Here is a 13,970-nt window from a genome sequence, read left to right on the forward strand (position 1 = left end):
GTTGTGTGGGTTTACTCCGGGCACTCTGGTTTCCTCCCACAGTCCAAAAACATACAGAGGTTGTTAGGGAACTTGAGGAATTTGTCCACAGGTATGAGTTTGGGTGAATAGTTGTGTCTTTGTGTGTGTAACTGGGATAGACTCTAGCCCCCCCGGCGACCCTCATTAAGGATTAGGCGGCAAAGAAAATGAATGAATAAACGAAAATGAACTACGAAGGTAAAATGGACATACATTTCTGGCTATAACTCCAAAAAGGACCAGATTAAAAAAAAAAACCCTTGGTCGACCTTAGGTTGAGTAGAAAATGAGTGAAATTGGAATTTGATCAATTTAAAGTATATATTGTTTAAATGTGAATTATTCTCACTCCCATTCGCTGATAAGTTGGATCTTGAGGTCTTGTCAACATGAAAACAGATCTTTTCCTAGGACATTAAAAAAAAAAACTGCCTCATATTAAACGGTTTAGTACACATGACTGGCCTGTAACTGGCGTTGAATGGACCAAAAAATAACTGGATCCGAACCTGCTGGACATAATTGAAGGTGCTGGATGTTTGTTCTTTTTGAGGGAGTCACGTCAGTGATTGTCTTCTTTTACAAGATAAGACGGGAACGAATCTCACTGGGGGCAGAACAGCAGGAACTAACAACGGGTGGCGACCAGCAGCAGGTGGATTCACAACAATGTAGTCGTGCCTCAGGTCGTCTCCTGCAGTGGAGCTTCATCCATGTCAGGAGTGACTGTGGAACACTAACTCCACTTCATGTGTTCTCGGAGCCACACAATGAAAATTGTTGTTCATGATTGAAAAAGCGAGTGCATGGTGAAAAATAAAAACAGAGGAGGCTGAGATCTTTGCACTTCTTCAAACAAGTTCAACGGAAGTTCAGTGGGTCGTGGAGGAGGCACCGCTCCGTTTTAAAAGGCTGTCAAAACATATTTTTTTCTTCCGTAATTGGAAAAAAGAAAAAAATCCTCCGAGCTGTAATTACCGATGATTAGAAACTCTTGTTGGCTGATTAAAGCGTTACATTTGTGTCTGACCACTGTTTTAGTGGAAATGTTGATGGTGAGATTCTCTCCTGCTTTTGTCTCAACCTAACAAAAGTTTGAATCAGCCGTTTGATTCATGTTTTACACGATTAACATGCCTAGAAATGGCAACTTGATTGTGTCAGTGAAGTAACTTGTTTCACTAGAGAACAGGTTTTAAAAAACTGGTTTATGGGTAGAAGAATGTATTAAAGGGCAACTTATGTGTTGATTTAAGAGTCTGTTACATTGATCTTGGACCTCTATTGTACTCATCAGTATGTGTCTGTTCCACTCTCGTAACCTCTCGTTCGCTAAGATTTTAGACGGGCGAGAACTTTATGATGTATTAACGTCAAAAAATGGTGATGATAGGAGACTTACTGCATCTTGGAGAGGAAGACTTCAACGTTTGAAACATAGGAGTAAGTTAGGAAACTTAACTTAATTTCTTGCTTCTTCCCTGTACATCTATCAAGCTGATTTTACACTGTATTAAATCGGTTTTAAGGTAGAAAATTTAAATGTTTCCAACAAATGCGCAAGACTTGTTTGCTTGTTTGGAGTATGATAATCTTATGATCTGAGTTGATTTTTTGCCTATTCTGGTCTGTAAAACCTATTTCTAGACTATAAAAAGTTTTCTAATAACAGCGAATTCCTTTAACATTAACAACTATATTGCATACTACATATAGTTATTATGTTTTAATAACATCTTAAATATTTATATGTTGCTGAAAAGCAACCTCTACATGGATCACAGTTCACAGCTGTCATCCTTTATTTGATTTTATTTTAAGTGACTGCTGAATATAATTGTCGTCATTATTGACCTTAAAAAATAGCTTTTTAACACATAAGTAGCATCATTCAGTTTCATTATTTCTTTACCCCTTGAGTTTTCACTGGGTCAGGGTGACCCGAAGGCCCCCAAAACAAATGTGTTTGTTGTACCCCTTGTGTTGCTTCTTGGTCAAGTTGACCCAATGCCCGCAAAACAAATATTCTTGTGTTATCCCTTGTGTTGCCTCTGGGTCAAGGTGAATGACCTCCTTGCCTTCCATAAATACATATGCAGTCGTGGAGGTCGTTCACCTTGACCCAGAGACAACACAAGGGATACCGCAAACACGTTTGTTTTGCGGGCATTTTGGTCAGCGTGACACAAGAGATAACACAAGGGTTAAGAGAAGCAAATGCTACTGGTAAACTCTTCAAAACAGGTGGTCATGTTTGTGGCTAACAAAGACCAGCAAAAACGTATGCAAAGTTTTGAATATGTTGAAATCGGAAGCGGATATCTTCCAATATCACATATATTTCAGGTGAAAATCTTTTTTTTAAATGCAGGAAACTTGAGAAATATAAGCAACATATACGTTTAAAAAAAGATCATAGAGCTCATGATTTTGATGCTGACGGAGTTGGACAGGAAGGATGGGCGACACAAGAGGGGTGGGGGGGTACGGGTGGGGGGGGGTCGCACATAGTTAGGCAGGAGTCAGATGATGGAAGCGATTGAAGCGAGGCGGGTGTTGGGGGCGCTACAAGGGGTGATCGCCGCGCTGGGATGAGAGCGTGGGGAGTTCATGCCCCCGCCTGGCCTTTTTCGCACTGCATAAACAAAGAGATTACAGTGAGAAGGGTCTCTGGGCCGCTAACAAGCAAGTGGGTGCCTCACACACACACACACACACACACACACACGCACACACACACACACAGAGATAGAAATGCACATGAACAAGGAGACAAATGTCCCTATGCTAACACAACATGAACACAATATACTGACAAACACAACAATATAGTGGCGCCACCTGTCTCCTCTTCACCAATTAATGAGGCCCGAACCCCGGCATGTCACAACGAGGTGGCAATTAGCAGACGGGGGTGGGAGGACGGGGGGGTGAGTTCAAGGGGGAGGTAGGGGGGGAGATGTCGACAGAATGTTGTGCAGGGACAGCGAGTGAAGATGGAGAGAAAAGGCACAAGAGGAGCTCATCTTTTTGCACAAGATTTCGATTGTTTGGATCAAGGGTTTTTATTTATTTCATCTGTTGATGTCGGCACTATATTCACAGAGCGACCGTCACATAAAAACAGTATAAACAAATCACATAATTTAACTTATTTTCACTTATTTACAGGTTTATTTTTTGAGTGAAATAAGTGTTTTGATGTTTCAAGAGTCATCTAACTTTAAAATGCTATATGTTTTGTAAACAAAACACATTCCAGACATTAATAATCGATCGAATAGAAATCATATAAATTGGGGGGCAGGGGGGTGTTTATGGGCGGCACAGCAACCAATCCCTTACGGTACCAGTCCAGGTCCGAGAACCTAGTTTTAAAAACTACTGGTGGGAAATTTTATTTTCTCAGGGGCCACATTTTCAAAAGTGGCTGTTTGTGTTAGGGACCGTCAAGAAAAAATAAAGGAGCAAAAAGTAAAATATAAATGAATAAAATCAAGATAAATATTCTTAAGTTGTTATTATTATATTGCATTAAAGTTCTTTTTTATTTGATATTAAAGGACCTTTTTCCCAAATATTTTTTGAGTACACTTAAATCTTTTGAGGAGCAATAAATACTCACATAAAGCATAAAAAAAATACTATATAGTCAAAGCTAGAGACTAGTAATGAATAATATAAATAAATACAAAATGAAATGGTTAGTTTCTAAATTATCTTTGACTTCATGAGGGCCTAATAAATACAGTCAAAGGGCCGCTTGTGGTCCCCGGGTCGCACTTTCAACAAGTCTGGGTTAAGTTGATTCATATGAAGATAGTTTGATTGAATTTAACGGTATTTTCTATTGTTACATTTTTGGTGAATACATTTCCTCTTTCCTGTCACTCATAATGTTTCTTGACCTAAAGGCCCTCTGCAGTTACAGAATGTGGCCCCTGTCTACCCTGTTTAAAACGGAACATGTCAAGTAAACAATGTTAAGCTGTGAAACATGTCTATTTCACACCATATCAATCTTTTGATTATCGTCGCATCCTTTTGTCTATTCATCCGTCTCCTTCTATAGACTCCGCTTTGTTTGCCACCTGACAACAGGCGCTCATTCACATCCCTGCTCGACCCCTGTGACCCCCGAACCCTCTCAGCTCTTAATGCAGAACTTGGTCACACGTTTGTTGACAGGGATTCCCCACCATTTCCTGATGTCATCACTTTTTACTAAGGGGTGTGTATTGGCAACAATCTGGCGATACGATACGCATCGTGATACCATATATTGCGATACTGTAGTAACAAGGATATATGTGTAGTATTGTCGAGTACTTGTCTCAGGTGTTGCAGGATTTACAGACCACATGACTCTTCACAAAGTCGTAACCACATTAATTTGATTTAAAAACAAAAATATTTCCAAACATCAGCTTTAAAAAGTAAGCAAGTCATTTATATTTATAGAGCGCTTTTCTTCACAAAGTGCTTAAACAATCAAAATACTCAAAAAAATATAATAAAAAGCTGCTAGATTCGACTGTATCCTCTCGTCCTCAGTCAGCAGGATTGCCATCTAGTAGCCGTAAGTTTATTTGCAACACAAACATAAACAAACACTGTGAATATTTCCTATTATAAGCCAATTCGAAAAAAAAGAACATATAAGTGTAAACCATAAAAACTACAATAATATAAAATATTATATGATTTCTTGTACGCAGAATTTATACAATTTTTTTTTAATCCTTGATATAACCTGAATAATGACGAACAAAGAGTGAGTCATGAGGGAAAACCTGCAAAACTATTTTTTGTTCTTTACTAATTTAAAGATTTGTGTCCTTTAAGTTCAAAGAAAAATAAAGCTTATTATAAAGAAAACGCTTAAAACTTGCTATAATTGAACTTTAGTTTCAAAGGTTATTGAGGCACAGAGAAGGAGGAAAAACTGTTGAAACAGAAGTTGTAGTGTGTGTGTGTGTGAACACAGGAATTATACAAAAGGACACACACACACACACACACACACACACACACACACACACACAAAGACCGCACATACACACAAGGGCAGGTGTGGGGTCATTTTTAGGGTCAGTGGCCTCGGTCCAGCTCCCAAATATAGAGCATTCACTATGTGTGGATCCCAATGTTCCGGTTCTCATATGACCACCAAGGAGCCTCTGTGCGGCGAGAGACACAGACATACCTGCGACACCACTTTCTTTCATGTCTTCGGCAGCGTCGGGTTGTGTGTTTGCAAACACACACAACGGACATTAACCCAGAGCAACCCGGTGTCTCTAAGATCGCTATCGGTTTAAATTAATGTGCGGACAGTTTCGTCTTCCTCCTCCTTTTTCCGTCCACTGTCCCCGTCCGTCTGAAGATACTGTCGGCTCTGTCCATTCAGAGGATCCAACAGAGGATCCTTCTGTGGCTGAAATGTTAGACCCACACTTTGACCTTCGACACCGACCTCTGCACCCCGAGCTAACGATTCTGACACGTAGGAACATACTTCTCTTGTGCGTTTGCTAGCATGTGGAGGACGTCTGCTGAGGTCGCACCAGGGTGGGTTGTGTGGAAGATTGTGTCGCGGACAGAAAAGTTTTAAGAAAAAGAATTGTAGATACAAACGCACAACTAAACCTCTTTTTTTATGTTTAAATAGCTAGCTTGCGTGGCGCGGAATATGAGGTGATAAAAATTGTGTTGTCCTACATAAATTTTAGTATTAAAATAGATTTTGTGGTGTTAAAATCTTTCTTTTTGTTCATATATATCATCCATTCGATCTTAAAATCCAAGTACACAACTCCTGTTCAGTATTGTGTCTCACTAAACCACACGCACTCAAGCGACTGTTGCCGTTAGCTAAAGCTACAACAGGTCCACGTTTGTTTGAGGACCGATGACCAGATGATAAGGGAATAACACACACACACACTAACACACACACACACTTACACACACAGTCTTTAGATGGTTATCGTTTTTACATGATCATTAGTTTTGGGTCACAATCTGCGTGATTGTATTACCAGCAATTACAGGCTCAGAGATATTATCATAAACACAACCATGCAGGAAACTTATAGCTGGAATAATTTGACCTTTAAAAAATTAATATTTTAGAACAAGAACAGGATATTTTACCGTTTATTTATTTAGGATTAACGGCAGAAAAAATGTTTAATTAACTTTTTATTCATCTATTTCCTAAGCTTTGTTTTTGCTTTCGTTACAATAAAGGTTTTGAAATTCAGCCAACGTGCTCCCACACATCGCTCCGAAAGTATTATTTCACAAGTATGAAAACATCTCCGGCCAGACACACCTTCCCCCAGGGTTTAAAGGAATTACTGCCACCTGAAGCGGAACCTTGTCCATCATGAAGAGGCCCCTGAAGCCCCACAGGTGTCCTTTAACATGTCCAAAGGTCCCTTCCTTCCCCCCCCGGGGGCTCTTCATGTGGCCATTCATCCGCCTGCAGTGGAGCACATCAAAACAAAACCCCGGAGGGGAAAAAAAAGCTCCCGGCTCATGGTGCACATGAATTACTCTGCGGTGGAGGAACAGTAGTGGCAGCTCTTCACAGCCGCGACTGCTTCACTAGAAGATGAGAACGTTTATCTCTCTTCTTCCTCCAGGTACACACAGGTGCAGGTAGAAATAGAAAACATTTCAAAAACATTTTGAGCAAATGTCTGTTCTTCTCTAAAGTTGCCCTTAAGAGACAATCATTTTTTTTCAATAATTGTTAATAACGTTTTGGGTATTTTTCACACTAAATGTGCGAAATACTATTTTTTTTTTTTGTTATATTTAGTGAGACTTTGGGTGTTTTAAACCAAGTACAAGGTAAGAGGCGATGTTAAAAATGTTTTCCGAAAATGTGATTTACAGGGGTTTCAAATGAATATAGTAAAATATATTTTAATAAATTACTTTATGAATCTTTACGTTTGTGCATTTAGAGGCAAGTTCTTTGGCCACGCCCCCTTCGTTGTCATTGGTCAAGGGTGTCAGGTAAAAAAATTGACGCAGAAGTGGGGAGACAACGTATATAAATGTAAAAAAGAAAAAAAAAGGTAGTTAGAACCCCAGTAAATTAAAAAATCTTCCTAGTAAATAGACGTTGGGCGGAAGTATTTAAACATTTTGTGATGTCTCACCCAGAAAACGGGTCAGAAATCAAGACTTTTCTGGAACTCCTGTTGTGTTATCAGAGTTATCTTGACCTTTAAAGTATATACTTTATTGAATATTGTTTTGATTGTTTAAGCACTTTGTGACCCTGGTCTGGAAAAGCGCTATAGAAATAAAAATTACTTACTTACTTACTTACTTACATTACAACTTGAATTATTAATTAAACAGGTTTTTTCATCTATCATACAAAAATTCAGCCATATACAGTACATTTAAATTGATTTAAGGAAAAAATAACACTAAATACTGCATATAAAATGATGAATAAATATACAAAATCGGAATTATTGTCAAAGGTAATATTAAAAAATGTTTTTATTAAATTTTAAATTGTGTATTTGAGAAAAGTCCTTGAGTTAGCAATAAAATAATGTTTACAAAGTTATCATGGTCAAAGATGACATCCCTCATAGCGGGACAAAAACAAAGTCAAACTTCCAGACTCAACATAGAAACTCGCCCAAGGAAGACATTCTTCCTTTTGATGTCTGGTCACACAAACATCCAACACCTCCTCCACTCTCAAGGTCACAGTGCGTCGACTCGACTTGTGTCGATGACGGACGGATGTGTGTAACAACGTCTCCGAGAAACCAGTTGTGAGATACCGAACCCCTCATTCCTGAGTTAAAAAAAACGTTTGTTTCTTAATCAATATGTGAGAAGAAAAGTTGAAAAAGCTCAAGGATGGATCTCGACGCCCACATGTGCGACGCACAAACGTTGACAAATACACTGTGTGCGTGTGTGCAGGTGCACGCGTGAGCGGATGAAAAACACCTCCTCGTGTTTCACCAGTAATTGCTCTGCAACAACATGTGTCACACTGTTGATGGTTCCACATGCCACAGTTATGTTTCCTCAACAACTGCTCAGTCACTGAGGGCGCTGCTCAAAAATGCTTTGACGGAGGAAATAACTAAAAAACCCTTCAACAGGTTAATAATAAACAAAACCTAAATTCATCCCTCGGTTCTAAAATGCATTGACATATTAATGGCATGAGTAGTTTGAAGCATTTAGCTAGTCTTAAAGTTGATTGACAGGTAAATTGAGGATCGGCTCAGATGCAGGATTAAAACCAAATTGACGTTTTTACGTACCTTTAAACACAAAGTTCTTCTTCTACGGGACAAAGAACTCTTTACATGCCTGCAAAAGAAAAGGAAACATATTACAGACACAATACAATTTTTTCTTTGATCAGATTAGTTTATTTCTGTGCTTTTTTTTCAGAGTATCAATTGTTTTTGTATTTTGTCAATCACCGTTTAAAAGGGTTGATGATGTGAAAACACTGATACAGTACTTATACTAAATTTATTTACTTTTTTCTCCACTTATATACTTTTTTTTTTGCATAAGGTGTGATAGTAAATAGAACAGCCACATTGACGTTGTATGACTATTTTATGTCTTCTTATACTTTTTAAATTCTCCTTTTTAAAAGAAAATATTTCATGTGTTAATGGTTAATGTTTCATTAAGATATGTAAATACTGTATATACTATAGGCGACACAGCAAATAATATTTTTCATGATACTGTATTGGTATTTGACAGCAATGTACATGTGTTTTTGGCTTCAAACCAAATTAAATTGTTTACCATATTTCCAAAATGGTTTACAGATTAAAAACAGGTTTAAAATAAAATAACTTGATTTGTTTTTTATTTTCAATATATATATATTTTCAATAATTATATTTATATTTACAGTGTTTATTTAATTTTGTGTTGCAGTCAAACGTCCAGCCTCTAGATGGCAGCAGTCACTAAGTCCTTAGGGGCTAAAAGAACAATACAATCTTGCAAGATTCCAATGATTACTGAGGACTAGAGGATACAGTCGTCTCCAGTAGCTGATGTTGGGCAATACAGTATTTTGACACCAGTAAAAAGACAATAAATTAAAAAGAAATTTCTAAATAAAGGCCCAAGATTAGGTTTGCTTGTCCTACTACTTATCTTACCATTAGTAGTCAACTTGTCTTACTTGATGGACCAAAAAATAGACTATTTTGCATTAAGCACTATTCTTTAGATCTGAGTATTTGGTAATGTGGTCTGAAAATTCTGCAAAGAGTGTATCGTCAGCTTCTTGCCAATACACACCACTATAATATACAGTGTAACATTTAAAAAATATATAGAATTCTTTTTTGATGTTAAACACAATTCACAAATCACATTTTTTAAAGTTTCTTTTTCTATTAATCATCAAGTGTTACTTTTTATTATCCAAGTCAGCAAACAAATACAAAATATTGATTGACCCTGACAAAAGTCAGTTTTTTCCCAATATTTGTGATGTTTTGTCCTTTTTTAAATTCAAAAGCAGACGCTTTTCTCCAAATAGACCGTCTTGAATAACTATGTGATATATAAAATAGTACAATCTACCCACTCGAACACACACTGACGGAGTTAAGCGTCTTCCTCAAGGAAACAACAACACAGTGTTATCAATTGGGGATTAAACCCACAACTCTTTCGGCCACGAGTCAACCCCTCATGTGATTATGTTACTCTGATATACGAGAACTAAAATAAGTTCAGTAATTCCAAGAGAAATAGAAAAAGGTCACATTTGAATTTTCAATCCAAAAATCAACACATCGATGTTACAACTGGACCACCAAAGATCAACACGAAATCCAAACATTTTTAAACCTACATTAAATCCCTTAAACTCCAACATGGCACACACTCTTGCGAACATGGCCGTGCACGATGATTTTATTGCCGACTAATAAACCACTATATAGTCGCCAGCACTGTGGCTGTTCAGCATGTGGTGTCTCCCAAAAGTGGCCAATTCATATTACTTGTCAAAAGCGTGTCCCGTCTATTAATCACGGCCGTAAAGATGTCATTCTTCACCCAAACTCACGTTAAATTTAACATTTTTTAAACAGTGCAGTATTCACCAAGGGGTGAGAATAGAAATCGTGGCATAAAAGTCACCCGCGGCAAAAGCAAACAAATAAATATTCGGGTTTAAAATGGTCACAAATCTGTGTCATTTCAGCACGACGTAGTCGAGCTTGTGAAAACACAGTCAATAAATGAGTCACTGTTGTTCTAAGATGAAAAAAAAGAACCAGTTCCAGCGGTGATTTATAGAAGGGAGTAAAACATGCGGCAGTGTGATAAGTCAACGTAACTTTTCGGCAAAGGTCATTAACTTGAGTTCGGAGCTCCTGTATGGACTGAATTAAAATAGCGAACACTCTATGTTTCACGCAAGGACTTGTGTCGTGCATTTAATTCACATTTAAAACTTTTTTCACGTAACAAACATCAGGGAACAGTCGGTAAAATGTCTACGTTGCCTTTCTCATGCTGGTTTGAGATTTGAGGAACTGGACAAGCCCACAGTAAATGTAAAGCCACCGACTTATAATGCGCCAGAAAAGTTGGTCCCAAAACCGTGGAGGATTTACTGTTAACCATAGTGGTGGCTGCTGGACTTACATCCTTGTATCTTGGACAAGGAAAGGAATGAAGTTTAAAAAAAACAAAGTACACGTAAAAACCCACAGTTTTAAAATACAACACAAAACATCTTTAAAGCTGCTAAATTGATAGTTTTGATAAAATGATAAACTCACTAATTATTACATTACATATGTTTTACTTCCATTTTAAGCATAAATGTTAACCATTTTTACACATTAATTCAAAAATTTAACATATAATAGGATCCTTGAAAAAATAATTTAATAATATAGTACTTTTAAACATAAATGTTAACTATTTTCAAACATTATTTCAAGGGCTTATTTAAAAGGTTTGACATATAATAGGATCCTTGAAAAAATATTTTAATATTATAGTACTTTTAAACACATTTTCATAAACTTTATTGGCAAAACAATTCCTTGATGGATCTACTGACTCCTTTAAGAAACATCTTAAGATGTTTCTATTTGTTCAGGCTTTTCCTTGATTTTCTAGAACTCCTGTGTTGTTCTCAGTATTATCTTGATCTTTAAAGTATAAACTTTTTTGAGTATTGTTTTGATTGTTAAAGCGCTTTGTGACCCTGGTCTGGAAAAGCGCTATACAAATAAATATTACTTACTTACTTACTTACTTACTTTCGTTCTAAGAGTGTAAACGTCTAAATGTTATCAAATCATTAACATTTAGAAAAAAAAATCAACTTTTATTTATTTCCTCTGCGTTCATTTCTCACCACTAAAAACAATGCTGTTTACCAATAAGACGTGGTGTCGATAAAGTTCTGAGACTTTATCGACACCAACAATTTATGAACGATTACTAAAGATATACTTATACAGGGTTCGTTATCGTTATTACAATAATCATCAGATTTCATCATTCAAAACCTTTGCAGGAGCCAAGGATTCAAGAAGGCAAAAGTTAACCGGTTTGTTCAATTCATTTAATTGATTTTAAATGTACAATAAAATGAAGATCATTTAACTAAAAATGATGTTATTGCTTCGCTCAGAGGTGCAATAATCCACCAGTGTTCCTCCATCACGCTTCAACTTGTTGTTGTCATAATAATCCTAAGTATATTTTTTTATTCCACCGCCTTATTAAAAATCAAAAGTATGCTGAACGATTCGCGCCAGCTCTTTCTCGTAATCACTCCGTCTGGGGAAGAGACTCCAGCCGGGCTGTGTCAGATGAGGTATGTGAAAAACACAGAATGCCACAGTGGGAGTCAGTTTTCAGTCGAGCCTTCAGGTATCAAAAGCAGGCGTGTCAAGGCCGGAGCCAGGCGGTGTGCCAAACAGTTTGTTTAAACCAAAAAAAAAAAAAAAAGCAGGATCAGGTGGATTACAGAACAAATTCCCTTTTTTTCACAGAGTGCATTCAAACTGTCATGTCTCAGTGTTGCTACTTAAATAGCAATAAAACACTGAGGGATCAGATAACTAAATAAACACAGAAGCAGATGCATGATTCCTTTACAACCCAAATCTTAGAAGATCAGGTTTAAGAATTAAAGATGACAAAGAAGAGACTAAAAGTGGACTCGAGCTGCACTTTTTTAGCGTCTGATCTCGATCACAAACATCTTAAGGTCAAGTTTAAGGAGAATAAACAACGTATTTATCAAGATCTTTGAGTTCCGCATCGACAACAAACCTCACGCACTTCTGATACTGCCTCGCAGTTTTAGGTAAATCCTAGAATGCCATTTAAAGAAAGCACATGATCAAATTCATGTGAGAGGGTGAACCGAGAGACGTCTGAAACAGAAGAGCGATTCAGACTCACGGGTAATGTGGTTATCGCTCGGTGGAGTCTTGGCTTCTCGGAGGCACTTCTGTTTGAAACACACGCACACACGTGCCCGAAACCGACAACCTAAAGCTTTCATCGACACAATCATAACTCGCACACGTTAAGCTAATGGAGCGCCTGTTGCCAACAACAAAAAAGAAAAAAAAAAACAATGAACGACGATAAATCAAAGCAGGCGGGATCTCGCTTTTAATTAAAGTTTCGGCCGTAAATCTTTTGACACTTTCCAGTCGCTCCGCTCGTCGCCCACGTGTCATAAATCTTGTGCGGTGTGAAAATTAGCACGCATTTCTGCTTTTAGATAGAAATCTGTGGATCCTTGAGAGCGACCCGGGTCACCCTCAGGTCTGCCACATGTCCGAGGTGTCAGCTGACCCACAAATGAGTGGCTACCTTTACTTTTATGTGGACTTAAAAAACATCTTTATAACAACATTGATCTGTTCGGATCACTCTTGGAATGTGCTTTTTATGAGTCAATAAAAGGTGACCATAAATAAAGCAGAAAATACATTTGTATATAGAGAGTTTTTGCTCAATTCTTTGCTGTAAAAGCCAGAAAAGGTGTTAATAACAATAAATTGTTGTTCCTACAATATCACAATATATTGTACTGTCACAAATGTATCGTGATACGTATAGTATCACCAGATTCTTGCAAATACACAGCCGTAGTTCGTAAATGACTGAATAAATATCGTGTGGCTTCGTAGTATTGTCTCGTGACACGTGTTACTAAGGAGCATTGCAGAAAAATACTACGTTTTTTTGACTGTTGTTTTAGTGCCGTGTGCCACATACAACTAGGTCCAGATCAATATTTAAAACTTATTATATAAGGGTTATGAGGTGTACTGTTGATTTTTGAGAAAACCGAAAGAATTTTAAGTACGCACATATTCCAAAAAATACAGCTAATGAAGTGATGTGATTTATTTGTTCTGTTGGATATAATTTAGTACCCATTTGATTGGGGTTTCAAAGAATAAATAATTTGTGTGTCACAAGTACTCGAAGGGTTTTGCTGTAATGCGATTAGAAATGGCTGGTCGGTATGTACTGCGTGTAACCAGTTACACATCGGTTACAAGCCTCGATTACACGCCTACTTAAATAAACATAATAAATAAATCAAATGATTACATACAAATAATTTTCATGGTAGTTTAACATACAAACCTGTAAATCCAGATGACGTAATTCAAACCTTTGCAGGAGCCAAGGCAAAAATACACCATTTTGTTCAAATTATTTAATTGATTCTGTATTTTTGTGGTCGTCACATTGTGTCGGTTTAAACTTCTTCTTACCAAGCGTCAGAAACTGCATTTGTTTATATAGAGTTAAAAAAAAGAGATATTAATATAAATATAACCTGCAACATCTTATTTTAATTCATTAAATCTTTGGTTGAAAACTAAGGCTTGTGATTAAAGCTTTGAAATATATGT

At 37.2% G+C, this 13,970-nt stretch overlaps 1 protein-coding gene across 1 annotated transcript in view; it reads right to left on the minus strand.

The window, feature by feature from the left end:
• Nucleotides 1-13,970, minus strand: part of LOC148087848 (bone morphogenetic protein receptor type-1B-like) — a 63,554-nt gene that overhangs the window by 27,871 nt on the left and 21,713 nt on the right. Inside the window, exon 2 of the mRNA XM_087791865.1 lies at nucleotides 8,337-8,385. The gene's annotated coding sequence lies outside the window, so the exon portion shown is untranslated. The remainder of the gene's footprint in view (nucleotides 1-8,336; nucleotides 8,386-13,970) is intronic.

This window comes from Callionymus lyra, chromosome 1 (assembly GCF_982586985.1).
Source record: "Callionymus lyra chromosome 1, fCalLyr1.hap1.1, whole genome shotgun sequence".
Classification (NCBI taxonomy): domain Eukaryota; kingdom Metazoa; phylum Chordata; class Actinopteri; order Syngnathiformes; family Callionymidae; genus Callionymus; species Callionymus lyra.